The following is a 27,123-nucleotide window of genomic DNA, read 5'->3' on the forward strand; positions in this document are numbered from 1 at the left end:
TTTCAAGTACCTTGGGGTCTGGTTTGATTCAAAGTGCACTTGGAATGCCCATATTACGTATTTGAAGCAAAAATGTCAGCAGAGGATCAACTTTCTCCGTTCAATTTGCGGCACATGGTGGGGTGCTCATCCGGGAGACCTCATAACGCTTTATAAAACAACTATTCTCTCTGTTCTAGAGTACGGCTCTTTCTGCTTTCTCTCGGCAAGAAAAAGTCACCTAATAAAATTGGAACGAATTCAATATCGTTGTCTGCGTATTGCTCTAGGCTGTATGCACTCAACGCATAACATGAGTCTCGAGGTTCTGGCAGGAGTAACACCCCTCCAGAACCGTTTCTGGGAGCTCTCTCTCAGAATACTAATCAAATGCGGAGTGACGAACACACTTATAATTGCTAATTTTGAAGAAATTCTTGGGTTGAACACACAATCTCGATTTATGAGAATCTACCACCACTACATATCATCAGATATGTGTCTTCCTTGTTATACTCCAGACCGTGTTCACTTCACCAATCGCAGTTCCTCAATTGAATATGATCTGACCATGAAACAAGCAACTCATGGGATTCCCGATGAACTTCGACCTATTATTATCCCACGTATTTTTACTGAAAAGTACCAACAAGTCAATTGCATGAAAAGATATTTTACAGACGGGTCCCGTCTCAATGGATCCACTGGCTTCGGTGTCTTCAATGAAAACTCTAGCGCCTTCCGCAAACTTCAGGAACCTTGTTCCGTTTTTGTTGCTGAGCTGGCAGCAATCAACTTCGCATTGGGGATGATTTCCAATATGCCCACAGACCATTACTTCATCTTCTCGGATAGTCTCAGTTCGATTGAGGCTATTCGGTCGATGAAACAAGGTAGGCACTCATCTTATTTCCTTTCAAAGGTAAGGGAGCAGATGTGTGTGCTGGTCGAAAGATCATATATGATTACCTTTGTATGGGTCCCCTCACATTGCTCAATCCCAGGCAATGAGAAGGCGGACTCTCTCGCAAAGGTGGGCGCGCAGGAAGGCGAATTGTATGACAGGCAAATTTCACACGATGAATTTTACCATTTAGTGCGTCAGAGTACCTTTTCGAGTTGGCAGACCGATTGGGACACTGGAAATCTTGGACGGTGGTTACATTCAATTATTCCTAATGTTTCTTCGAGAGCGTGGTTTAAAGGCTTGGGCTTAAGTCGTGACTTCATTCGCGTGATGAGTAGACTTATGTCCAACCACTACTCGCTAGATGCTCATCTCAATAGAATAAACCTCGTGGACAGCAACATCTGTCGGTGTGGAAACGGTTACGATGACATCGAACACGCAGTTTGGCAATGTACGGATAATGACGCCGCCAGAGAGCGACTTTTGAATACCCTCGAGGCCCAAGGAAGACAACCCTATGTTCCTATCAGAGACGTGTTGGCAACCCGTGATCTCTGCTATATGCAGTCCGTTTATGTTTTTCTTCAAATGTCTAGTATAAGAATTTAATTCCTTTTGTCTTTTGTCTCTCTTTATTAGTTTTTGTTTGTCTTGTCCCCCCATCTTGATGAGTCTCATCGTCGCCCACTGGTCACCCACCATAGCCGGTCGAACTCCGGACGAAGCTAGAACAGCACTACCGTTCATACTGGCGACAACGCTCTGATGAGACAACAAAACCCTACCCCAAGCTCCTCCCCTGATCCTATCCTTCGAAAATGTACCCTTCTAACCTCGAGTAAGCCGCGAGTAATCGGCCCAACTCCTACTAGACATAGAATTAAGTGAATTTTGTTACACACAGTGAACAATGAATTATCGGCTCCGTAAAGCTAACGCGATTGAGCCTCCCAAATAAACGAACTAGATAAAAAAAAAAAAACTTTTTATCACATTTCTGTACTTTATAATCTAATATTTATTTATTTTTCTGTATTTATAAATACATATATTTATTTAAACTTTGTTTATTGTAACAATCATATTTTTCATATCTGTAATTGATTTTCGATTTACCTACTTGTCTTTACTCGCATCACATTTTTATTCTCTTTTTCTTTTGTTCACCTTTGCAGCAGACCTAGTTCTAATTGAAATTACATTTCTTGAGTGAGCATTTAAGTTTACATGAGCTCCACATTCTAATTGAGTTTAAACATTGTTACATTGTCTACAATTCTGGTTTGATTTTTAGTTACTTCTTTTGTACATTCGTTTAATTTTGCATTGTGTGAGCGTTTTTCTGCATTTCTGCCTGTAGCTTGTGCATTATTGTTCTGATGACACAGCAAAGCAAGTTACTAAGGTCATTTCTTGCTTTCGTGCCATTATTTTAATACATACCATCATACCAAACCTGTCTTGTCCTTTATTTGGTGTCCATATTGTCTTCTCCTCCTTTGAAGACTTTTGGGAGGAGCCTGCTGTGTCATCCTACCCCCACTCGCTGTGATGGTCCTAGGTAGGAACTGTAAAATACTTAGAGTGATATATTAATATCTTGCAAATAATTGATTATTAAAGCCATCTCTTATTAAAGTATCCTTGGGATTCTTTAATAAAAGTATCCTTGAGATTCTTTAATAAAACCTTTATTTTTTTATATAAACTGTGTACTATGGCCCTTACAGAAAGAGTAAACTATTCTGGGATTTCCAGCTCTTCGGTACATTCAAAAGCTATAGTAGCGATTGATGGACGCATTATTTGTTATAAAATAGCTGTAGGCTCATAACTTCACTGAATATTAAAAAAATCTTTTTCTTTTACTTTTGACTGTGGACTATGGCCCTTACAGAAAAAGTAAACTATTCTGGGATTTCCAGCTCTTCGGTACATTCAAAAGCTATAAAAGCGATTGATGGACGCATTATTTGTTATAAAATAGCTGTAGGCTCATAACTCCACAGCATATTTATGTTTGCAAGCATCAGAAGAGATGTCTGCGTTGTTTGATTTTTTTCCCAGACCAGAAATTAGTGGCATCGCGAGTGTTAATGTTTAATTTCAGTTTAATAACGCGCTGCAAGGTGCGTGAAAGAGCTCGGCACGATCGATGTTGATGTTGGTTTGCTTGCAACTATTTTTGCAAAAAAATAATAATAAGTGTTTTTGAAGGATGCATCATGTTTGCAGGCTTCAGAAGAGATGTCGCTATCTGCGTTGTTTGTTTTTTTTTTCGCTTGTGCTCCTGGTCCAGAAATTTGTGGCGTCGCGAGTGATAGTTTTTGATTTCAGTTTGTTTACGCGTTGTATGATTTTGTGAGCGGTCGCTTCGTGTTCGCGTCAAGGAGATGCAAGTTGCCACTTGCACTTGGAGCTACCGACTACCTTCCACCAAAGGATTGATCCCCGTGGGGCGGGTCTATGATCAGAACTACTACACCAAGCGTGACAGAGCTGCTTGCAAGGGATTCATTTGGACTGATTTGGGGAGATTGTTCCTTTTTTCTACTTTTGTCTATTTAAACTTAATTTATTTGAATCCACAGCGTTTGGAATCATTTGATTCGGATGAGACTCTTAACCTTTATTTGTTTACATTGTGTTTCAATGAGTATTCTTAAAAAGTTCACAAAATAAGGTCCCAATATTTAAATTGAGGAGGTTGGCTAGCCTGGTGGTTGCCGCTTTTGGATACTGAGTAGAAGACCGTGGGTTTTTATCCCCAGGCTCCTCAAAAAAAAGAAAACCAGTTACCATGGTCACATCGCGTACTTAAGCGAATCCTGATCCATCTCCTACCCAACCATCCAACTCTGTGGGGCGTCGGTGAGTCGCTGGCCTTCCGTTAAGTAGATGTTACATCAACAATATCCTACCTTTCCCCAGTAACGGAGAAGATGGGCGTGGCCGGCAATGGTAATTGTCATGCTTTTCCTTTTCTGAACTTTGATACATGACAGTTGCCAGTATGCAATCTACGAATTATTCCGTTGCAAACGTTTTTTTTTTGTTTTTTTCTCAGGTTACTATTTTATTTTGATGGGCAACCCCCCAATATTTTTGGTAGCCATTTCTATTGCAGTTATGGGGAATTGAACCCAGTCGGTAAAATTTTAAGACATGCTGTGGTTTGTTCTGTCAAAACCATTGATTCACCGAATATTCGACCGCCATAGTATTCGAAGTAAACCTTTGAGGTCTCAAAATTTCATTCAAGTCAATTAACATCACTTCCATTACATAGCTATCCGCTTGCTGGTTTTCCCCCAAAACACCCACCATGGCCACCGCTATGTACAATAAATATTTACATTTAATGCATCTAAGCGGTCAAGTCCAGTAGGCAAAACATCAACATCTATGTTCAAGCACGTGAGCAAATGCTTGCATTCGTCGCGCATCTGATTGAGAAATCCAACTTAAACTCATGCGCGCCTGGTGGCAGGAATAAGCACTAACCGACGGTGATAAGTCTGTGACAGCCCTTGAAAATATCATTGATTGTTTGCAAAATTATTTAATTTCAATGTAATTTCATGAAAATTTCTTGTCAGCATGGATGAATCTTGTACAAAATGCATAAAACTATTTTGTAATGCATTGTTCTTAAATAGAAAGCTACTTCAAGACTTATAAATTACTGAAAACATGTTAAGGTTTGAAATCATCTGCCGATTAAACAACAGACAAAGTTGGCCGACTAAATCAATCGACGAAAAACTATTAAATAGGCCGATTGCTCGGTGTAGCACCAGACGAAAAACGATTTAATCTGCTGATTAATACACCGACTGAAATTAATTTTTAAGTGACAATAGATTTAGTCGGTGGACGATTCGGGTGATTTGGATGATGTTTGTTTATTTGGAAGATATTTTCGAAACAAAGCACGATAAAATTCAGCATTATATACCATTATTACGAGTACTACTTTTTTGCTCGGATCATGTTTTGACTTCCACAGAAACTCGCTAGAATAAATAGAAAATAATAGTATTTTGGTTGAAATTTCAAAAATGTATTCAGTTTGACACATTATTTCGGATTTATCACCGCTGCGATTGCAGCGTCACGGTGGTCGATTGAAACATGGATTTGTCAATTGCATCATGACTAATTTACTACTGACGATTTGCGGCTAATAGCCAAGAATCCAATTTTCACACACACACAAAATCACTAGAACTAACAGTGGAAACAGGCGATTCCATTGTACCCTTGAATGGTTATTGATCTTACGAAGATAATTTGTAATTTGTATTCTTACCTAGCAATCAATGAAAGAGACACCGGCACGACGCTCATCTGGCGCCCTCCGACCAGGTAGTCCGCCTCCATATCACCTTTCTTGGACTTCTTCTTTAGGAACCCAAAGTACGCCTCTATCATGGCACAGATCATCAACATCAGCACAAACACCACATAGTCATACAGGCCGAACTTTTGCAAAGACACCTTCACTTCGTCGACACTGATACCTTCCATTTTTTTCTGCTTCAACAACAACTATCTCTCAATCACATAATCACACAACCCTCTGCTCAGAATGGTCAGATCAACGTTTCGTCGCACTTGATTGTCATCCCAAGGGACGACCACTGCAAAAACAAATTTTCCAAGCTTCTGCTGCTATACTGCACACTTTCCCAAGATGTCTCAACAAGCAATTCCTGTTCTCTTTTTGTTTACCCACTGAAACGAGTCGAAAACTGCGCAAAACCACCGAAAAACGACGCACCGCGGTTGGCACTCGCAACTAGAAGCCCTTTTGTTACTGAACGTGTCGAGAGGGATTTACGGCGAAAATATCCTCAAGCTGACAGTGTCACGGATTGATTTCCATTTTTTTTTTCTCCAAGGCGCACACTAACCAACAAACACGACACACTCCCGAAATTCAATTAACGTCTTGCTCGCACGAAGACTCTAGCAAACGATATCGACGACGGATGGTGTAAATTTTCTCTCCCAAAACTAAACTTGCACCCGTCAGAAAAGGCGTCCCGGTGCGGAGCACGTTTCCGCTGTCACCACTGTAGCGCGCGCGGCGGCACTGGAATTTGTCATCTGATTCACGACACACGTCTACGGTAAACTCTTTCCCGAGCCCCCAGCACTAAGCACTGACTCTCTTTATTATTTATCATTTTACTTATATACTAACCTCCTTATAGCTATGCAATGAACTTGAACTAAAAGCAAGCCACCGTAGAACAAACAAGGCCTTGCACTTGAAATAAGTGCCGTTAAAGAAACAGCGTTCTACACCCTTGGGGTGGCATATAAAAAACTAAACAATGCGACGGCCCGATGTAAATGAAAACATCGCGCGCGGGTCGTCACAGCCGGTAGTTTCAAGCGAAACTCTAACCTCTCTCTCCGAGATGCCGCAAATAAGCTGGGTGTATCGTCTACAACCGTGCATCGAGCCAAAAAGCGAGCCGGACTATCGACTTACAAGAAGGTAGTGACTCCAAATCGCGATGATAAACAAAATACGACGGCCAAAGCGCGATCCCGGAGGCTGTACACGACGATGCTGACGAAGTTTGACTGCGTGGTAATGGACGACGAAACCTACGTCAAAGCCGACTACAAGCAGCTTCCGGGACAGGAGTTTTATACGGCAAAAGGAAGGGGAAAGGTAGCAGATGTTTTCAAGCACATGAAACTGTCAAAGTTCGCAAAGAAATATCTGGTTTGGCAAGCCGTCTGTACCTGTGGCTTGAAAAGCAGCGTTTTCATAGCTTCCGGGACTGTCAACCAAGAAATTTACGTGAAAGAGTGTTTGAATAAACGTCTGCTGCCTTTCCTGAAGAAACACGGTTGTTCCGTACTGTTTTGGCCGGATTTGGCATCTTGCCATTACGGTAAAAAGGCCATGGAGTGGTACGCCGCCAACAACGTGCAGGTGGTTCCCAAGGACAAGAACCCTCCCAACACGCCAGAGCTCCGCCCAATTGAGAAATACTGGGCTATTGTCAAGCGGAACCTAAAGAAGACCAAAAAACCGCTAAGGGCGAGCAGCAGTTCAAGGCAAACTGGCTTTCTGCGGCGAAGAAGGTGGACAAGGTGGCTGTACAAAATCTGATGGCAGGGGTCAAGCGTAAGGCCCGGCCATTCGGATTTGGAAAAGCGGAAGCCTAACTGAATATTTTTCCTGAATTTTATACTAATTGAACTTGAAAAAGAAATTTAATTTGATTTTTTAAATAAACGATTTCACCGATTTACACGCGTTTTTCCTTGACCAAATTTTGACCGTATCACCCTTTATATGTGGAGTGTGTAACCTCAACCTGGTGCGGCACGTCGTGTATACTCTCAGTAGGGCAGGCGGATGTCCAGAGTTCGACGGTGTCCGGCTCGAAGGACCACTTTCTCGATCGCACAAAGATGAGCAACAGAACGGCGATGATAAGGTACACAGTTCGAAAAAGTAGTGTAAATTTCTGTTCAATATGATGCACACAAATGTACGAAAAAAAAAAATCATGCGAGCCAGTGGTGCAAAATAAAAATAAAAAACTGCAGTGAAAATAGTAGTGGTAGAGCGGACAGGAGTAAAAAAACAATAGTATTTCGCCAAGTCTGTGGCTGTCCGACTCATTGGTGCAAGCTCGCATGAAGGACCACGAATAAATTGTGCGCGCGTTTGGTACCACTCCCCGGATTCGGAACTGTGGCCTTCGTCATATCTGGCCGTACCGACAAAGTGTTGTGATTCCCTAGCCAATTGTGGGAACAGTGCTGAAGCAAAGAAACCCCGAAGAAAAAGAAGAAGAAGAAGAAGAAGTCGCTGTGTTCCGGAGATTCAACGGTAGCAGTCAGTCCTGATGTCCCAGCGTGTCGACCATCAAACGGCCGCAACGGTGAGCTCACGAAATTCGAACAATACGTAAAGGTTAACCAAAAAAAAATAAGAAGCCCAGCTTTCCTAATTATCTGGGTTTTTTCTAAATAAAAATGTCTGGCCGTCTAAACTTTAACTGTATATGTATTCAAATTTTGTTTTGTAAAGAAAATCTTGTTTTCCGCCATCTTATTGTAAATTCCGCCTTTCCACCAAAATTGGGATGAAAGTCTGCCCCATTGCAATTTCTCCTGGAGATCAATTGTATATACGACCCTGAATGGCAAGGTAGGTAAAGCACCTCTTATACGCCGCAACCATACAAAGAATTAACTATAAAGTTACGGCTCAATTGGTGACGACGAACTTCTCTATCCTTCTCATCAGCGCTCAATTTTGAAAAAAAAAACATACATTGGTACAGAGGGTGATGATCCGAGCAAGCAACACACTTTCGTTGGTTGGTTGGACTTGCTCCATGACTTGCAGCCACTCGTTGAACCGGTTTCTTGAAGAAGTTGATCGGTGACGGAGTCTCGGTGGTCTTTCCTATGGTTTGAAGAACCGAAACTCGTCGTTGAATGAACGTCGTTAGATTCTGGAACGATACGGTGTTGAGTGTCGATGCGTGTTCTTCCCAATCCCTCCGGGTAGTGGGATCTAAACGGATGCTCAACATGCGGATCAGCAGAATGTCCCAGTATTCCGTTTTCTCCCCGAGCTGATGGAGGACTTTCACGTTGGCTTCGAACTTTTCGACCAGCGAATGAAGCTCCGAAGCGGACTCTTTTTTAAATGAGGGAAATTCGAACAGCGAGTCGACGTATGACTTGTTTAGGCGTACGGGATTCTGGTAGTGGTCCAATAGCAGATTCCTGGTGACCTGGTAATTGTTTGCACTAACAGCGATGGTTGCACGAGCTTCAAAGCATCCCCGAAGAGCGACGAGCGAAGATAATAAAATTTCTGGATGTTCGACAGTTCATGCGACGAGTGGACCAACGAAACGAAGCGGTCGTGGAAGTTCAACCATTGGTCGAGATTTCCGGCGAAAACCGGCAGTTTTATGTCGGGCAACCTTACATGTGACGACAGAGGGCTTTGCGTGGTTAAAGAAGAAGACGAAGAAGTGCGTGGGGACGTTGGTTCATTTTTATTGACGGCGAGCAGGAATCCCTTCACCCTGAAGTAGGACGTCTCGAATTCGATACGTTCCTTTAAGTGAGCCTCGATGGACGCTTCATCCAGCGTTTCGAGCTCGGCTTGCATGGCGCTGAAATCATTCCTGATGGCCACAAGGTGCTCCAACCGGACGAGGAACCTCGTGAGCACCAGTATCCTCCTGGTAGCCATCGAAGAACGACTTGATAATTCCGAACGATGTTAGGAGGCTCTTCTACCTCGTCTTCAGCGATTTAATTCTCCACTCGTTCGACATCGTGTAGGAAGGTGTTGAAGGGTTGAGTCGGATCTGAAAGCCACAGACCGCGCAGCTCAAAAGGGCAATGAATAGCAAGATTGGAAACCTAATTACCTGATATCAGGCAAGTAATGCCTTGTATTGTTATCCAATCGTTGCTAGGAGTAAAAGAACCTATATGTGGAGTGTGTAACCTCAACCTGGTGCGGCACGTCGTGTATACTCTCATTAGGGCAGGCGGATGTCCAGAGTTCGACGGTATCCGGCTCGAAGGACCACTTTCTCGGTCGCACAAAGATGAGCAACAGAACGGCGATGATAAGGTACACAGTTCGAAAAAGTAGTGTAAATTTCTGTTCAATATGATGCACACAAATGGAGCGTCACATTTCATATAAGTTTACCTTATATATCATGTAATTAATCACAATTAAAATTCAGAATTTTTATTTGTGTAATCACCCTACAACGAGTTCAACCGAGTCTCCTCAGTTTTTTTTTTTTTATTAATTTTGAAAGGGGAATGGATGTAATAACGGTCTAAATGCCCCTAATTTGGGCCCATACATAAATTCAGCAATCGACTAAATTTAGTACCGTCCCAATGACGAGTTCATCTAGATGAAATTGATAAATAGCAGATTTTTAGCGATGGGCCCAATCGTAGATCCATAGTCCAACATTAGAGTCATTTCCCCTATTTAAACATTATTCGGTTTTTTCACTAATACGTCAAGCATTTCTCTATTCTCCACCAAGATTTCATTAAAAATTTAACACTGAACATTTCGTTGCCTCCAAGATTTGATCAGGAACATTCAGATGCAATATCCACACAGCAAAAAAATAATTTTGATATCACGTCAAAGTGGATGCACTACAATCATGTCGAAAATATGGTGTAATATTACTTGCTAAAAAGGACAAAATTATCATTAATACAATGCATGAACTGACATTACGCTGCTTTTACTGCATTTGTTTATTTATGTGGTCATAAAAATTACATGAAATTTTCGACATGATTGTAGTGCATCCACTTTGATGTGATATCAAAATTATTTTTTTGCTGTGCACTGTATGCTTCAGAATTGTGTTATTGATTCCAGCCTCTGAAATCTAAATAATTACAATTATTTGTCTAGTCTTAAAATTATGAAAAATAATTTCAAAACAAAACCAAAATGGAAGGTTTTGTTTTGAAATTATTTGCAGAAATGTATTAGTAAATTTAAAATTCATCTAATGAAATCGATAACGCCATATTGCTGATCACTGAATCTGATGATGAAAATAACAACATTTTCACGCCAACGCCACGCTTGTATGAATGTGTTAATGCATACTTGAAATTATTTTACGTGATTTACATGTATAAAAAAGTGATTCAATATGGCAATATGTTTGTCAATTTTACTACTATCATTTAAAAACGGAAGTTGAAGCCATCGAAGCAGCTACGTTCTTTTTCACGTAGACTGGACGGGCATATTTTTTATGCTTATCACTTACTTTTTACGTGAAATTCCCATAGTATCAACCAACATGAAAATCATGTACATTTTATCAACATTCAATTTGACGTTGACATGTGCACGTGGAAGTTTTTGAAGTAGGATGTTCAAGGGGCACGTGATTTTTCACGTGGTACCTTGAAATTTTACTAAGCATTCTCAATTCATTCTTCTGGAAAGAATATATTAATTTCCATGCAGATCTCTTTTCAATTGCATTGAGAATAACGTATTTTAACCCTACTACTGTATTCTGAATTCTTTAGCGTTTAAAGTTAAACGAAAAAAATAGGCTATGCTTCAAGTTATGGTGATGTGATGTTTCATTTGTTTTTTATTTCCGTTGACTATAACTTCGAGATATCACAAATTTTCCATAGTTTTGAATAAAAAAACTCGGGATCCAATTTATTGGCATTTTACTTGGTCATCGTGAAAGTTTTCCAAACCTAAGATAATGAAAAACGGTCTAGGAATTTTTTAAGTTCTAAAGACTTTTTCAAAGACCTGAATTTTGAAAATACTTTGAAGCCCGGTAGTTTTATTGTATGTACAAACATCGAACAATTATGTAGCAGTATTTTGCATGCTTTTCTAAGTGTATTTTTTATAAGCCCGGAATCAATAAATTACCCAGCTTATATTTTAGAAAAAAAATCTTTATGCAAGGCCATGAAATCTTTCCTTTATTTATTTTTTACATTCCCAGATCAATTTTTTTTTTCAGGCTTTTTTTCCTTGTCGGGTATTTCTATTTTTCTGATCTATGTGATATATTCCCCATATTTTTTTCTTTAGCTATATCAAGATGCCGTATCACTAAATTATTAGGAGTGATCGCCATCGTTTGACTAATAGCATTATCCCAGCACGGCATTATACTTCGAATAAAGTGCACTGCCGAGTTGTTCTCCAAATATCAAAGGGTTCTATTAGCCCCTTGTCGAAGAACTTACGCCTTTTATTGAAAATTGCCGGACAGTGGCTGTTCGGTTCCGAACGTTTAATCTATTAATTCTCCCTACACTCCCCTACATAAACGATTTGCACTGTTGTGAAGCGAAGCAGACTCCTCCCAGTATCGTCAATTCCACGCAAGAACGAGAAGTCAACTTTACACAGCGGTACGAATGCAGAGAATAAAATGTATAAAAGCAAACCATTTCGCGCGAAGCGCATCAATATTATTGTAACTGCCGAACGAGAAACATCAAATAAATTAATAATTAAACCATCACCAAACGAGCATAATTTCATCCTCATGTCCATTGCCACTGGAGCACACGATCGCTGCTGTTGATAATCGCTGCCATACAGTCCACATTCTAGCCGTTGCACCTGGAGCCAACAGGAAGGTCAATAGCGTCCCGTCCGATCGATCCGATTCACAACTGGACCCCACCTGTGGTAATCTAGTGTGAACACCGGTTCGACTTCCCTACCGGACACCCTATTGCCTTTATCCCCGACGCTGTAGGTTGGGAATTTGTTGGTTTGCCAAGTTGGATCGTCCTAGTTAATTTTCGCCCCGGTTCCGTTTACATGTGCACCGCACATAGTTTGGTCCATCGACCCGGATAGCAGCATCGGTGTGTTTGCCCGTGTGTGGATGGATTGATGAGGAAGAGTTTTGTGGCTCTGGTGAAACTTTTTGGGCTAAACCACGTCCGAACATGTATCGGTTGGACAGTTTGTGTGCCTAGTGAGGCTGAAGAAACACGTCCGAACAAGTTTCGGCTGAACATTGTAGTAGTGTTAGTGAGCCTAGTGAGGCTGAAGAAACACGTCCGAACAAGTTTCGGCTGAACATTGTAGTAGTGTTAGTGAGCCTAGTTAGGCTGAAGAAAAAAGTGCAAACGATCAAAAATTACCGAATTAAAGACGCTTGTGCACCTTCGGGGCCAAGCAAAAGCCAAAGCTACCAGAATTCGGAAAAGAATCGAAGAATTGGCTGAACTCGGCGTCGTGCAGCTGACCCTAGCACAGCTGAAGGTGTATTCCCGAAATTTGGAGGCACATTTTCAAGAATATCTTAGACTACATCATCAAATCACCGGCCTGTTGCCACCGGAGAAGATAGATGACAACGACGCTACGTACTTGCAATTTGAATCCCTCCACATTGAAACCTCTGCGTTGGTGGAAAGTCTAATTCAAGATTCGATCCTGAATACCGCACCTCCTGTGGTAGTGCCCGTGTCCCAATCCTTGAGTAGTCAGCCACCGCAAATAATCGTTCAGCAACAGCCACTTCCGGTTCCCATCCCTTCCTTCGATGGAAAACCGGAAAATTGGCCAAGATTCCAGCAAGTGTTTTCGGATGTCATGTCAAGGTCCAAAGACTCCAACGCTGTTAAGTTACACCACCTTGAAAGAGCACTAGCGGGTGGTTCCGCTGTCAAACTTATTGACCCAAAGATGCTTAGTGATGGAGATTTCGTCCACGCCTGGGAGTTACTGCTTGACGTTTACGATGATGAAAGAAAGGCAGTTGACTCTCATATCTACGGCTTATTGAGTCTCAAGCGGATGAGCAAGGAATGTTCCAAGCAGCTGAGGGAGCTTTTGAACGAGGTAACCCGCCACGTGGAAGGACTAAGGCTGTTGGAGCAGAACTTGGAAGGAGTTTCCGAAAGGTTCGTTATTGTCGTCCTATCCGGTGCACTGGATCTGGAAACGAGAAAGCAGAGGGAAGTTACCATTCCCCATAAGGAGATTCCAACGTATGATGATACCATCAAGTTTTTGAAGGAGCGATGTTCATTGTTGGAACGTTGCGAAGTTAGCCAACCGAAGTCATCGAAGGAGTCAAACCTGAAACCGTACTCAAAACCCCAACCGGCAAAGTCATTCGCTATGGCTACATCCGTAGCTAATAGTGAAGTGAAATGTGATGTCTGTAGTGCAAATCATCCCAATTTTAAGTGCGACAGGTTTGTTTCTTTGACGGTACCTCAGCGGAGAGTTAAGGTAAGAGAACTTAACCTTTGTTTCAATTGTTTGCGGAAGGGCCACCTTGCTTCAAAATGCCCTTCAGGAAAATCTTGCCAGGAGTGTCAATGTAGACACAACACTCTACTTCATGAGCCCAAGAATCCAAAGCCCGTTGATAGTTCAAGGCCCATTGATAACCCTAACCCCATAGTTGAAGGTCTGAATCCCCAGCCTGAACTATACCAAGTTGTCTCAAGTTCCCAAGTTATTCCTCTTATTGAAAGTTTTTCATCGTTGTCCAACTCAATTCATAAGGTTCCTTTGTCGGATGGCACGCTTTTGCTAACGGCCATGGTTGATGTTCTTGACAGCCGTGGAAATTCGCATCCCTGCCGTGCATTCCTCGATTGTGGTTCCCAACCACATTTAGTTTCCCGTTCCTTGATTGAGTGTTTGGAAATCGACGAAGTTCCCACCCATGTTGAAGTCGTCGGAGCAACTGGTAAACGATCAGTGTTGGACAAGAAAGTAAAGCTTTCGTTTCGTTCTCGTTGTATGTATTATGAAGCCCAGATTGAATGTTTGGTCACCAATGTGGTGACTGGCCCTATTCCTAGTAGAAAATTGGATGTTCGTTCTTGGAGTATTCCCCCAGGGTTAGCACTTGCCGATCCTTCCTTCCACATCCCCGGACAAGTTGATCTCTTGATCGGAATTAAACTCTTCTTCCACTTGATGCTACCCGGACAGTTAGTGTTGGGTAATGATTTTCCAATTCTTAAGGAAACCCGTCTGGGATGGGTTGTTGCTGGTGGTACTGAGGATATTGATCAGAATCAGCATTGCTATGCAGCCACACTACGTCCGCTATCAGAATGTATGGAAAGATTTTGGTCTGTCGAGTCCATTGAGGATGCGGATGCCGTATCTAAGGAGGAGCAAAAATTGTGAGCAGCTTTTCAGTTCCACTTCTGTTCGAAACCCTGATGGTACCTACACTGTCCACCTTCCGTTGAAGGAATCTGTAAGTGATCTAAGTAATAACCGATCGTTGGCCCTAAAGCGTTTCTTCATTTTGGAGCATCGATTCAGCAAGAATGCCGATTTGAAGGGTGCTTACGTTGATTTCATCAACGAGTATAAATCGTTGTCCCATTGTAAGGAAGTTTCCGAGGTAGATGACGTCCCTGGGAAGTTGGTTCACTATTTACCTCACCATGCGGTCTTGAAACCAAGTAGTTCCACCACCCGTTTAAGAGTTGTCTTCGATGCTTCGGCTCGAACAACTGGTCCATCTCTTAATGACGTTTTGATGATTGGTCCGACAGTTCAGCCTGACATTTTTTTACTAAATCTGCGGTTCCGTACACACCGTTTTGCATTAAAGGTTGATGTTTCAAAAATGTTTAGGCGAATCAAGATAGCTGAGGATCATTCTCCCCTTCAGAGGATTTATTGGAGGGAAAACCCTGATGACCCACTTCAGATCCTAGAGTTGACAACCGTTACTTATGGAACAGCCAGTGCCCCATTCTTGGCCACACGAACATTGTTGCAGTTAGCCCGTGATGAATCTCACCATTTTCCAATAGCTTCCAAGGTTTTAGAAGAGGATGTTTATATGGATGACGTGGTATCAGGAGCTGATACCATCGAGCAGGCAATTGATCTTCGTTTGGAGTTGACAAACTTGTTGAACTCTGGAGGCTTCCCTGTTCATAAATGGTGTGCAAGTGACCCAGCCATACTCGATACAGTGTCTGAAGAAGACCGAGAAAGGTTCTTAGAGTTTGAGGATTCAGATGTCAACAAGGTTATCAAAACCTTGGGTCTATTATGGGATCCAGATGAGGATATTTTCCGTTTCCATTGCGAATTGAAGTTACAGTCGTCGCCTATCTCAACCAAGCGAGTTGTCCTCTCTGAGATTGCTCGAATATTTGATCCTTTGGGTCTTATTGCTCCGGTGATTGTTTTGGCAAAGGAAATCATGCAGTGTTTGTGGAAAGATGGTTTGGGTTGGGATGACTCATTGGAAGGTGAAGTTCTGCAATCTTGGCTTACGTTTAGAGATTCGTTGAAGTATATTGATATGGTCAAGATTCCCCGCTACGTGGGATTGACGGACGTTAAATTCGTCGAAATACATGGGTTCGCTGACGCTTCCAACCGTGCTTACGGAGCAGCTGTTTATTTGAGAGTTGTTTCTGATACATTGTTCTGCAAGATGTTCCGTTTCTTGAAGCTTTCGGCTCATTTCGAAAATTGCAAAGAGTGATTGGTTATGTATTACGCTTTGCGAACAATTGCAGATCAAACCGTGCAAACCGTGTGTCTTCCGTTCATTTGACTGTTCCCGAATTGCGAAGGTCGATGGTTGTTGTGATCGGGTTAGTTCAACGTCTTGAGATGCCGGACGAAAAAGGCCTTATTTCGTCAGGAAAGCCTAGTCGTCGTTTTGCGATGCTGGATCCTATTATTGTGGACGGTTTAATAAGAGTTGGTGGTAGGTTGGATAACTCCCGTTTGCCGTATGAAGCTCGTCATCAAATTTTACTTCCAAATAAGAGCATAGTTAGTGAACTTCTCATTCGTGATATGCATTTGGAAAATCTTCACCTAGGACCGTCTGGATTAATGTCGCTTCTACGTCAGAAATTTTGGTTAATCAACGCTAAGTCTACCATTCGTAAGGTATTGAGAAAATGTGTGACATGTTTCCGTTCTCGCCCTCGTTTTCTACAGCCTTTGATGGGTAGTTTGCCCGAAGCACGTGTTGTTCCTTCCACTCCATTCTCTCATACCGGCGTAGATTTTGCTGGACCGATATTCATAAAGGTCGGTCTACGAAAAACCGTTCGAACAAAAGACTATATTTGTATTTTCATTTGCCTTGCTACCAAAGCAATTCATTTGGAATTAGTTTCCGACTTGTCGTCAGTAGCTTTTATAGCTGCATTACAGCGTTTTGTCAGCCGTCGGGGATTAGTGGAAGAAATCCATTCCGACAATGGCACAAATTTTGCTGGTGCTAAATCCGATCTTCACGAACTTTTTTTGATGTTCCGTGATGATCAAGCGAAAGGAAAAATCAATGAGTTCTGTTGTGCCCGCGAAATTGTTTGGAAATTCATTCCACCTCGGTCACCCAATTTTGGAGGATTGTGGGAGGCTGGGGTGAAGAGTACAAAAACCCATTTGCGTAAAATTCTGACCAATGCCTCTCTCAATTTCGAAGAATTCTACACTGTTCTCACGCAGATAGAAGCAGTACTCAATTCACGTCCACTTTTCGCTAACTCGTTAGACGCCCATGAACCATCTGCCATAACACCCGGCCACTTTCTTATTGGTCGAGAATTGGTTGCTATTCCTGAACCTACTCTTGAGGGAATCCCTGTAAACCGTTTGACCCGTTGGAAATACTTACAGTCACTTCGAGAACATTTTTGGAAACGTTGGTCATCCGAATATCTCAATACGCTACAAGCTCGCACCAAATGGAAGAAGAGCTCTTGTAACGTTGTCCCTGGTCTTATTGTCCTTCTTAAAGAAGATAACTTACCTCCACAGTCATGGAAATTGGGCAGGATTTTGAAGGTTTATCCTGGCAAGGATTCAGTAGTTAGAGTAGTAGACGTGCAAACATCTGCTGGGGTATACCGTCGTCCAGTTTCTAAAGTCGCACCACTTCCCATTGAAGAGAACAATCAAGCTCTAGCATCTACAGACCCACATAACATGCCGGCGGGAGAATGTTCGGTTCCGAACGTTTAATCTATTAATTCTCCCTACACTCCCCTACATAAACGATTTGCACTGTTGTGAAGCGAAGCAGACTCCTCCCAGTATCGTCAATTCCACGCAAGAACGAGAAGTCAACTTTACACAGCGGTACGAATGCAGAGAATAAAATGTATAAAAGCAAACCATTTCGCGCGAAGCGCATCAATATTATTGTAACTGCCGAACGAGAAACATCAAATAAATTAATAATTAAACCATCACCAAACGAGCATAATTTCATCCTCATGTCCATTGCCACTGGAGCACACGATCGCTGCTGTTGATAATCGCTGCCATACAGTCCACATTCTAGCCGTTGCACCTGGAGCCAACAGGAAGGTCAATAGCGTCCCGTCCGATCGATCCGATTCACAACTGGACCCCACCCGTGGTAATCTAGTGTGAACACCGGTTCGACTTCCCTACCGGACACCCTATTGCCTTTATCCCCGACGCTGTAGGTTGGGAATTTGTTGGTTTGCCAAGTTGGATCGTCCTAGTTAATTTTCGCCCCGGTTCCGTTTACATGTGCACCGCACAGTGGCATAGCAAATGTTCCGAGGCTTCCTTTTCTATGCCACAGAAGCGACATACATCATCTTGAAGTTTCCCAATCAGCTTCAAGTGATAACGGCTCGGACAATGACCTGTTATAAGACCTGCTTATATACTAAGATCTTTCTTAGAAAGTTCCAGGATTTTGTGGGTCACAGAAATGTTTGGATTAATGAATCGCTTCGACTGCCTAGCAAAAGAAGTGTTCTTCCAGTTTTCCTCCACTTATGAAGATTCCCACACTTGATTATGACAAGACAATTTTTAAAGTGATTGAACACACTTCCAGGCTTTATTAATTTGTTTGTATTAGATATTTCGAATATCTGAGTCTCAGCATTTAAACATAATAAAAATCTCTCAAATTTTTAATAAATTAATTAATATCTCTAAAATTTATCCCAGAATATTACAAATTTGAATATATGATCAAGATTGAGATTTTAAATCATAAACGAATGTTCTATGTCCGTGATCATTCCAAGTGGATAATTTTTGTCATACTGTGGTGGACCCTCTGCTTTTCTACAGGCTCCGTTAGCGACTGGATTTTTGACAGATCCCCTATCCATTCATTCAAGATACGGTAGGCTAAAGGCCACATGATACCGTAAATTAGGGGTCACCTGTGTGATAGACTTCTACCAGCGGAATAGGTGTTCCGTTGTGCTATTCTTAGTTGGTCTTAAGACCCCTACCGACACTAATTGAAGGGACTTCATAGAAGTTTCGCCAAAATTGAGGAAGCTCAGTGCTTTTGGTAGATGTTCTAGGAATTAATTAAAAACTCAACTCAGGTTTGTTGAAGTTCAGCATACTTCTTAAAATGTAGGGTTTGATTTGGTACCTGATTGGTAGTTTTGGGAACTTTGTTTTGCCCGAGATTTTAGGAAAATTTCTAGAAATGTTTCATGATTTTTCAAAAAAAAAAAGTCAATTATGTTTTGAGATAACTAAGAAAATGATGGTCCTTGCAAGATTTTGACGGAACTTTTAGGAATTAAGAATAACTTCAAAAAGGAAGGATAAGGGGACTTCGATTTCCCACCCCTCAGGTTTTGATGTGTGGCAAATGCCACCTTCGTCACCTGTATTTTTTTAACTTCAAGAGGCGGGTGCATCGTTATTTTAGGGAGATTTATATTTAAGGGTACAGGTCAATATTAGGTGCGACTACTTAGCTTAAATTTTAGGAACACAGCACTGAGAATAATTAATCCATCGATAGTATAAAATATCAGTTTTAAACAATATACAATTTAACAAAAAATCCCATACTTATAATGTAAAAAACCAGAATTGTGGAAAGTAAAAAAAAGTCCACGATCACAACATTCTACTAAGATTTGCATCAGGGATCTTAAAATTACAGTGAAACAAGAGTTTTGAAACATTCAGGAAGGGGAAAATGTTTTCAGTACCCAGAGAATTGAATAAATGTTGCACTGTGATGACTCAGATTTACAGTTCTGCTTGTGTTTTTTTTTTAATTAGCGGAGCGTAGCGACTTCTAGGAACTTCTAAAAGAAGATTCTAACAGAAACTTCTAAAAGAAGATTCTAACAGAAACTTCTAAAAGAAGCTTATAGAAGTCGCTTTCCCGTCGCTGCGCTGCTTCAACTGAAAGAAAACCAAGGGCATAGGGGAAATGTCTCTAATGTTGGCCTATGGATCTAAGATTGGGCCTATCGCTAAAAAGCTGCTATTTATCAATTTTATCTAGATGAACGCGTTATTGGGACGTTACTAATGGATATTTTTGGTTGCTATTGAAAATTTAGTCGATTGCTGAATTTATGTATGGGCCCAAATTAGGGACACTTAGGCCGACATTACCTGCATTGCTATTATCAGAAAAATTGAGGGTTACACAGTTTATGGAACATTTCATCGGCAAATGGCCGGACACCTTTTAATCAATTGGTACCATACCGGTACATACCACATACCATTGGTACCATACCATACCGTACTGGTACCATAAAAAATATCCAAAACATCAATTTTATCTAGATGAACGCGTTATTGGGACGTTACTAATGGATATTTTTGGTTGCTATTGAAAATTTAGTCGATTGCTGAATTTATGTATGGGCCCAAATTAGGGACACTTAGGCCGACATTACCTGCATTGCTATTATCAGAAAAATTGAGGGTTACACAGTTTATGGAACATTTCATCGGCAAATGGCCGGACACCTTTTAATCAATTGGTACCATACCGGTACATACCACATACCATTGGTACCATACCATACCGTACCGGTACCATAAAAAATATCCAAATTCCATACAAAGCACCAAGGTGCATTTCAACACGCTGCTTGTACAAAAACATCTTTTGCATAATATTAGTCATCTTCCTATCTTTTATACTTTATTGTTATAGTATATATGCACGGGTCGCATTTCACGGACAAAAATCAAAAAGGATGCCTATCCAATTTATAGGTCACTTTTCGTGTAATTTTCATCTGATTGCTACGAAACAGGTTTCACGCAATAATGTTTTAAGAAGCCGGTTTAGCGACCAATTGCGGGGTTGTGGTGACTTTGTACAGTGGTTAAGTGTGTATGCATGATTTCAATGGAAACCCAATATGTGATCAACAGATTATCATGTAACAAGATTATCGAAAGCATCCCTTGTGAAAGCATCATTTTGAACAAAATTATCGAAAGCATAACTATTCGTAGACAATTCAATTGTTCTAATATTACTTAGTTGATTCGTTTGTTAATCAATATTATGACTCTCGGTTATCAAGTTTCTATCCCACTGTGTATTGATAAAACAACGATGCGTTACGTTGTGTTAATATGGTCATGGTAAGGTGATGCCACAGTATAACCGGCTTGAAAGTGAACCGGCGATTGCTGAAAATTTACGCATGGCAGAGGGTACTCTTTAAATAAACTTGTTTAGGTATGCCGGTAGGTTTTCTGTGAGGTTTGACATATGTCGAGCGCAATCTCGTTTATTAATGACGGTAAGTATTATTAACGTGAGTATTACTTATAGGTAAGTATTACTTACGTGATAATGCATTATACCTTCGACAGACATGATTGTAGTTTCGTTGAACTCCTTTAATCCACTAACACAAGCAACCTACTAGATTCAAGGAGTATAACGGTACTAAAATCATGCCTGTCATGGTATTAGGGACGCATTTTTTTGTTTGTTTTAATGGATATACAGGGAAAAGTTATGTATCAAAGAAACTAAAAATATTTTTAAAAACTTGGGTTTCGAATAATGCAAAAATATTATTTTTCAATACTCATAGTTTCTAACCACATTTTTTGTTTTAGTTTTCTCGTAAATTTTTATATATTGTAAATTTTTGACGTTGCAAGAAAATTGTACACATGGGATTTAACTAAACTCGACAGATGTCTGCTGACGTTTGTCAAAATGGATTTCAAACAGATCCCTAGCCAGAAATTATATGGGTCCGTGATAAATTCAAGGTTGATTTTATGAAAACTAGGGTGGGTCAACCTAACAAATCCCTGCTCCCCAATGCTCTTTAGATCTGAATTGAGGTTCCTAACAACTGTGCCATATTTGAACAAATTTGGTTATGATCTGGATGGGGTGGAGAACTTTAAAGTTGAGAGGTGAACCAGCCAGAGGCTGAAAGCCTATATAATAAAGACGAAAAACATTGAAGTTTGAATGGACAAATGCATGGGAAACGAAACCAACCCGTTCATTTTCATGTAATAAATTCAGAAAAAATTACTCAACCTATACCAAACCTGAGGCTTAGATTCTAAAAACTGTGCCGAACAATTTACGTCAATTAATTTTCAGTTCAAGTTGATCACTGAATGAAACACCTGCTATATTGAAGCAGATGACGCTAGTGGAAAAAGTTAAGGGTTGTGTCCGAAGCACGACCAATTATTGGTGTAGGACTATGAGATTGATCTTGTTGCTCAATTCAATAATAATTTTAAAAACTACAAGGGGTTGTACGCAATGATGACTACGTGGTGTGATATAATATATATTTTTGGTAACTGCAGCAGGAGCTTGTGTAGGAATAAGAATTTTAGCGGGGTTCTCTCTGTTTATACTCTTTAGTATGACTATGATTGCCCTGAAAAGAACCTTTTGATATGAATTTTAGTTGGGACATGTTCAGAAAATTAACTCTTTTGGAAAATGTTGGTGGCCCTGAAAAGGGACGATGGTAGTACAGGCTTAATGCCTTTGGAAGATGATGATGACGTGTAGGCAGCTGCGTGTTCAGTGACGGCATCACGGATCAAATCTTCTCGGCACACCTTAGCACACCTCGGGTTTCCTCGTACATCAGACCGGAGATGAGCTTGACACCACCACATCGAGCCAGACGACGAATGGCAGGCGCTGGATGTTATCACACGATGACACTTGGGAACTCGTTGAACGGGTGAATCGCAACTAATGCGAACACGCAGTTAGCTACCTGTTATATTGACAACATAGTAGAGTAACATCCAGGGCCTGCCATTCGTCGTCTGGCTCGACGTGGTGGTGTCAAGCTTATCTCCGGTCTGATGTACGAGGAAACCCGAGGTGTGCTAACGTGTGCCTAGAAAATGTGATCCGTGATGCCGTCACTGAACACGACAAGCGCAGACAGTCACGGCCATGGATGTCATCTACGCATCATTATCACCAACAATCAAGTAACAAAACGGCTCTTTTCAGGGCCACCAAGTTCATTTAAGAAAAGAGTTAGAGTAGAATTTTTAAAGAACTACAAAAATAGTTTTCACCATTAAGTCAAGGCTATTTTTTCTCATTGATGGCGCTGTTCCATTGATAGTAAGTTCAAAAATTGGAAAAAAGGAAAGAACGCTTTGGATGCATATTATGGTCAAAATAAGTCAAAAGAAATCATTTATTATCGTTCAGTCTTTTTCTAGAAATTTTTGATAAATAGTTTTTTCTTGCAGAATATGTTATAATGGAAGGAATTTTTATGTATTTTATATGCAGAATATGCAAAATGGGAGGGACTTCAAATGTTAATCCTCCCTTCCCCACCAAATGTTATAGAGTGTCATCAAAATACATGGAATGTTGAGATATTGGGATCGTGAGAGTGAATTTTCTCTTTCAAATTTGAATGTTTTGGCTCCCTGGGGATTGGTATTAAAGTGGTTAAAAAATGTAAATTAAATTATTTAATTCTAGCTTATTTAACAAAAATTTCCAGGAAAAAAGAACAACAAAGTCTATAAACGATTCCTTTAGGTTGTCGTCAACTTTTTTTTGGAAAGCTATGTGAAATTCACATGGATTTCATGCATTACATATATGTGATATATTTTTTGAGTGTATCCCCTGTTTCCAAGTTGAGTTACAAGATTACAACTCTAGAGAGCATTTTGTGTGGTCGTTGGGAGCGTGTGGTTCTGAATATGGCGATGAGTGTGCAAAATATTACGCAATTCCATCCACCCTATACGCACGCGCCCGAGGATTGGAGGTGAATGCCACTTCGACTTGTTTCGTCTACTTACTACTCTCTGACGACTGTGCTGGGGAAGCAGCATACCCAAGTAACCATCAAGCCCGATAACTACCCGATAATCGCCCTTTTTGTGATATGTAGGGTTTTCGAACTTTATATCAGTCGTATATTAACGGGCTTGTTGGTTACTTGGGTATGCATGTACGTATTTGGTGGATTTGTTAATTATTTCAACGATTTTGGAAAATGCTTGACATTTACTACTTTTTCAATAGTTTCTTGTTGAACATAAACAGTCAAAAGCATTGATATCGAGGCATAAGCGTAGCCTTGATCGATTGGTGATAAAATTATTTAAATTGGTTCAGGGGCAGCTGAGTTATTAACGTTCATAATCTTTCATAATTTGGTTACATGTTTCATTTTCAGTTTTCACAAAGTGTACCCCCATATAGTAATCAAAGACGTAGTCCTTCGTCAAAACATTATTTCCAAAATCAATTAAGATTAAATTCAATATTCAATGTTTTAAAATCCAATGTATTTTGTTGTTAAAGATTCAATTATCGAAATTCCAAATTGAGATCCACACATGTACTCTAGGGTGGGTAAGTTTTACAACCCTAAATTTCACAAACTATGCCACAATTCTGTACAAAAAGTTACTAAGCAAGTGGTCCGCGTTTACCTACAAGCTTATACATATGCATCAATACAGATCGAAAGAGTAGTGGTGAACAGGGGGTTGTGACTCGCCATACAAACTTTACCCGCCCTCAACTTTCAGTATCTGAATAATGTTTATTTCGCAGTAAGCCCAAATTTGGAAATTTTCTAATTAACACTCCGAATACGATGCCTCCAGAAAGCGTGTAACGGCAGTTTGCAATGACATAACTTAGCCATTTCTTGATGAATTTCAAAAACTTTATCTCTAGAATTCCTAGGGTCTTTAGATTATTTTATACGTAAATATTGGAAATAGGGTTGTCTACTATTTGTAAAATCGAAAAGAGTCGTTACACGTTATTTTTAAAGGTGTGTTTATGAGTTTTACAAGTGGCTTTAGGGCTATAATTTATATTAATGGGCACAAATGTTCATAATTAGCCAGAATACAGCCATGGTTCCTACATATGGATCCAGGAGTCAACGGAACGGTCCTCCGGAAGATCCGAAATATCCGTAAAAGTGATCCATCCACGAAACTGAACCTAGAGCTCCGCAACTGTGATACAAGAAAAAAATAGATCGTGAAGGAAGCAGAGACCATCCACATGTGACCATCCTTTGGAAGTTCCTGAACATTCGTAAAAGTGGTCAATCCATAAAACTGATCTTAGAGCTCCGTGGTTTTTTCGAAAACATTTGGATCTATGATATAGGAATGAATTTGGGTCGTGACAGAAACATGGTTTTTTTCTAAAACATTTGGATCTATGGGAATGAATTTGGGTCGTGACAGAAACATGGACCGTCCTCAGAGAGATCCGGAACATCCATAAGAGTTCTAATTCCATGAAACTTATACTAGACCGTGTTTTTTAATTTTCTTCTGAAATGTTTATATACTTTCCTCTACCAACAAATACGAAAGGGCTAATCTCCACACCATCAGGTTGCACAAATACTAAATGTGCACGGACACACATACATAGTTAAAGTTAGCTAGTTCAATTCAAGATGTTTGGCTAAGCTTCAGGTATTTTGAAATCCTCAGCTGATGCTGAACACTTAGTTTACAAAAATGTCGAGGAATTTCGTATCAATAAAATTTTTTTTTTAATCTTTGTTTGTTCCAAATTCAAAATAAATTACATTTAATTTTAACCTAGGCAGCAAATTACCAGCCTCAATTGTTATGATATATATCTAAGTGTTTTTCAATTGTTCCTGCCTTGGCAATTCAGTATTTTAAACAGGTGTTTTAAACCTGCATGTCAGTATAACAATTGAAATCTTAAAACTAAAAACTAAAACTAAATCTTATCTAAGTATAAAGGGAATTAATCGTTGCAATTGATCTTTGTTTTGTTTATTAATTTATTTGATAAGGCTCAACCGAATTAACTTTACAGAGCCGAAGATTCTTGGTCACTATACAATACATCTTAAAACTATAGTCAAAAGGTACAACACAATAGACACTTTATCTTCCGCTATCCAAAAAGCCTCCTCCATCAGAACTGGAGCCGCTTGCAGTAGTTTAATTGCATGGCAGTTACGCTAACGAGGGTCAGAGCGCGTCCATTGCAGCAATGGACGCAAAACGTGGTCAGCACTCACACACTCATCACGAAACGGTTGCTTTCCAAAGTCGACGACACATCGACCGAAAGAACTGCTGATGAAGAACAATGAGGAGGACCACACAATGGTTGCTGCCGAGAAAACAGACGATCGCGTAGCACACATCGAGAGTGGCCTGCTTTTGTCAACAGCCGAGTCAACACTTCGTTGCAATTGATGATTGGAACGATTTTTGCTTGAGATTATTAATTATTTTGTTGGACATTTCAAGACCAACAATTGAAATGGCCTTAACTCCATTTTGTAAACAAACCTTGTAAGGCCATTTTCTCGCGAACCGAAGTCCGCAAAGGCAAACCAACATAATGAACAGGTAGGATAAATTCTCCTCTACCCGATTGTGGTTTAGGTTTGCAAATGTTGGTTTCGGTTCACGAGAAAATGGCCTTACAAGGTTTGCTTACAAAATGGAGTTAAGGCCAATTCAATTGTTGGTCTTGATTTGTTCTAAAGTCTTAACATTCGAAAATCTATGTACCTCGGTTGTACTGTACCAACTTCATAATTATCTTCAGAACTTTGTTCCGAATCCTTTGAAGTGATTTTTTCCTGGTAATGCAACAACTAGACCATATTGGCACAGCATAAAGTATGGCCGGTCTAAAAACTTGTTTAAATATTAGAAGTTTATTCTTCAGGCAAAGTTTAGACTTCCTGTTTATAAGAGGATACAAACATTTTATATATTTGTTACATTTGGCTTGAATGCCCTCAATGTGATCTTTAAAAGTTGGTCAAGTACAAGTCCAAGATATTTCACTTGGTTTGATCAGGAAATTGGAACTCCGTTCATAGTGAGTATGTGACTACTATTAGGTTTCAAAAATAAAGCTCTAAGCTTATGTGGGAATATTATAAGTTGAGTTTTGGAAGCGTTGGGAGAAATCTTCCATTTTTGTAAATAAGAAGAGAAAATATCTAAACGTTTCTATAATCTGCTGCAAATCACATGAAGACTTCTTCCTTTAGCGGAAATACCTGTGTCATCGGCGAACAAAGATTTGTGGCAACCCTGAGGCAAATCAGGGAGGTCCGAAGTAAAAATGTTATACAATGTAGGCCCAAGAATGCTACCCTGAGGAATTCCTGCTCTAACAGGTAGTCGTTCAGATATGGAATTTTGATAATTTACCTGCAGAGTTCTGTCAGTTAAATAATTTTGAACTAATTTCATAATACAGAGAAGAAAATTAAACTTTTTCAATTCAGCAATCAAACCTTCATTCCAAACACTGTCGAATGCTTTTTCTATGTCTAGAAGAGCAACTCCAGTTGAGAAGCCTTCAGATTTGTTTAATTAAATTAAATTGGTAACTCTTAAGATTCCCATTCCCAGTTGCCCA

The sequence above is a fragment of the Ochlerotatus camptorhynchus genome, unplaced genomic scaffold (assembly GCF_037179485.1).
Source record: "Ochlerotatus camptorhynchus isolate MF236.1 unplaced genomic scaffold, CSIRO-AGI_Acam_v1.1 ptg000438l, whole genome shotgun sequence".
NCBI classification, from domain to species: domain Eukaryota; kingdom Metazoa; phylum Arthropoda; class Insecta; order Diptera; family Culicidae; genus Ochlerotatus; species Ochlerotatus camptorhynchus.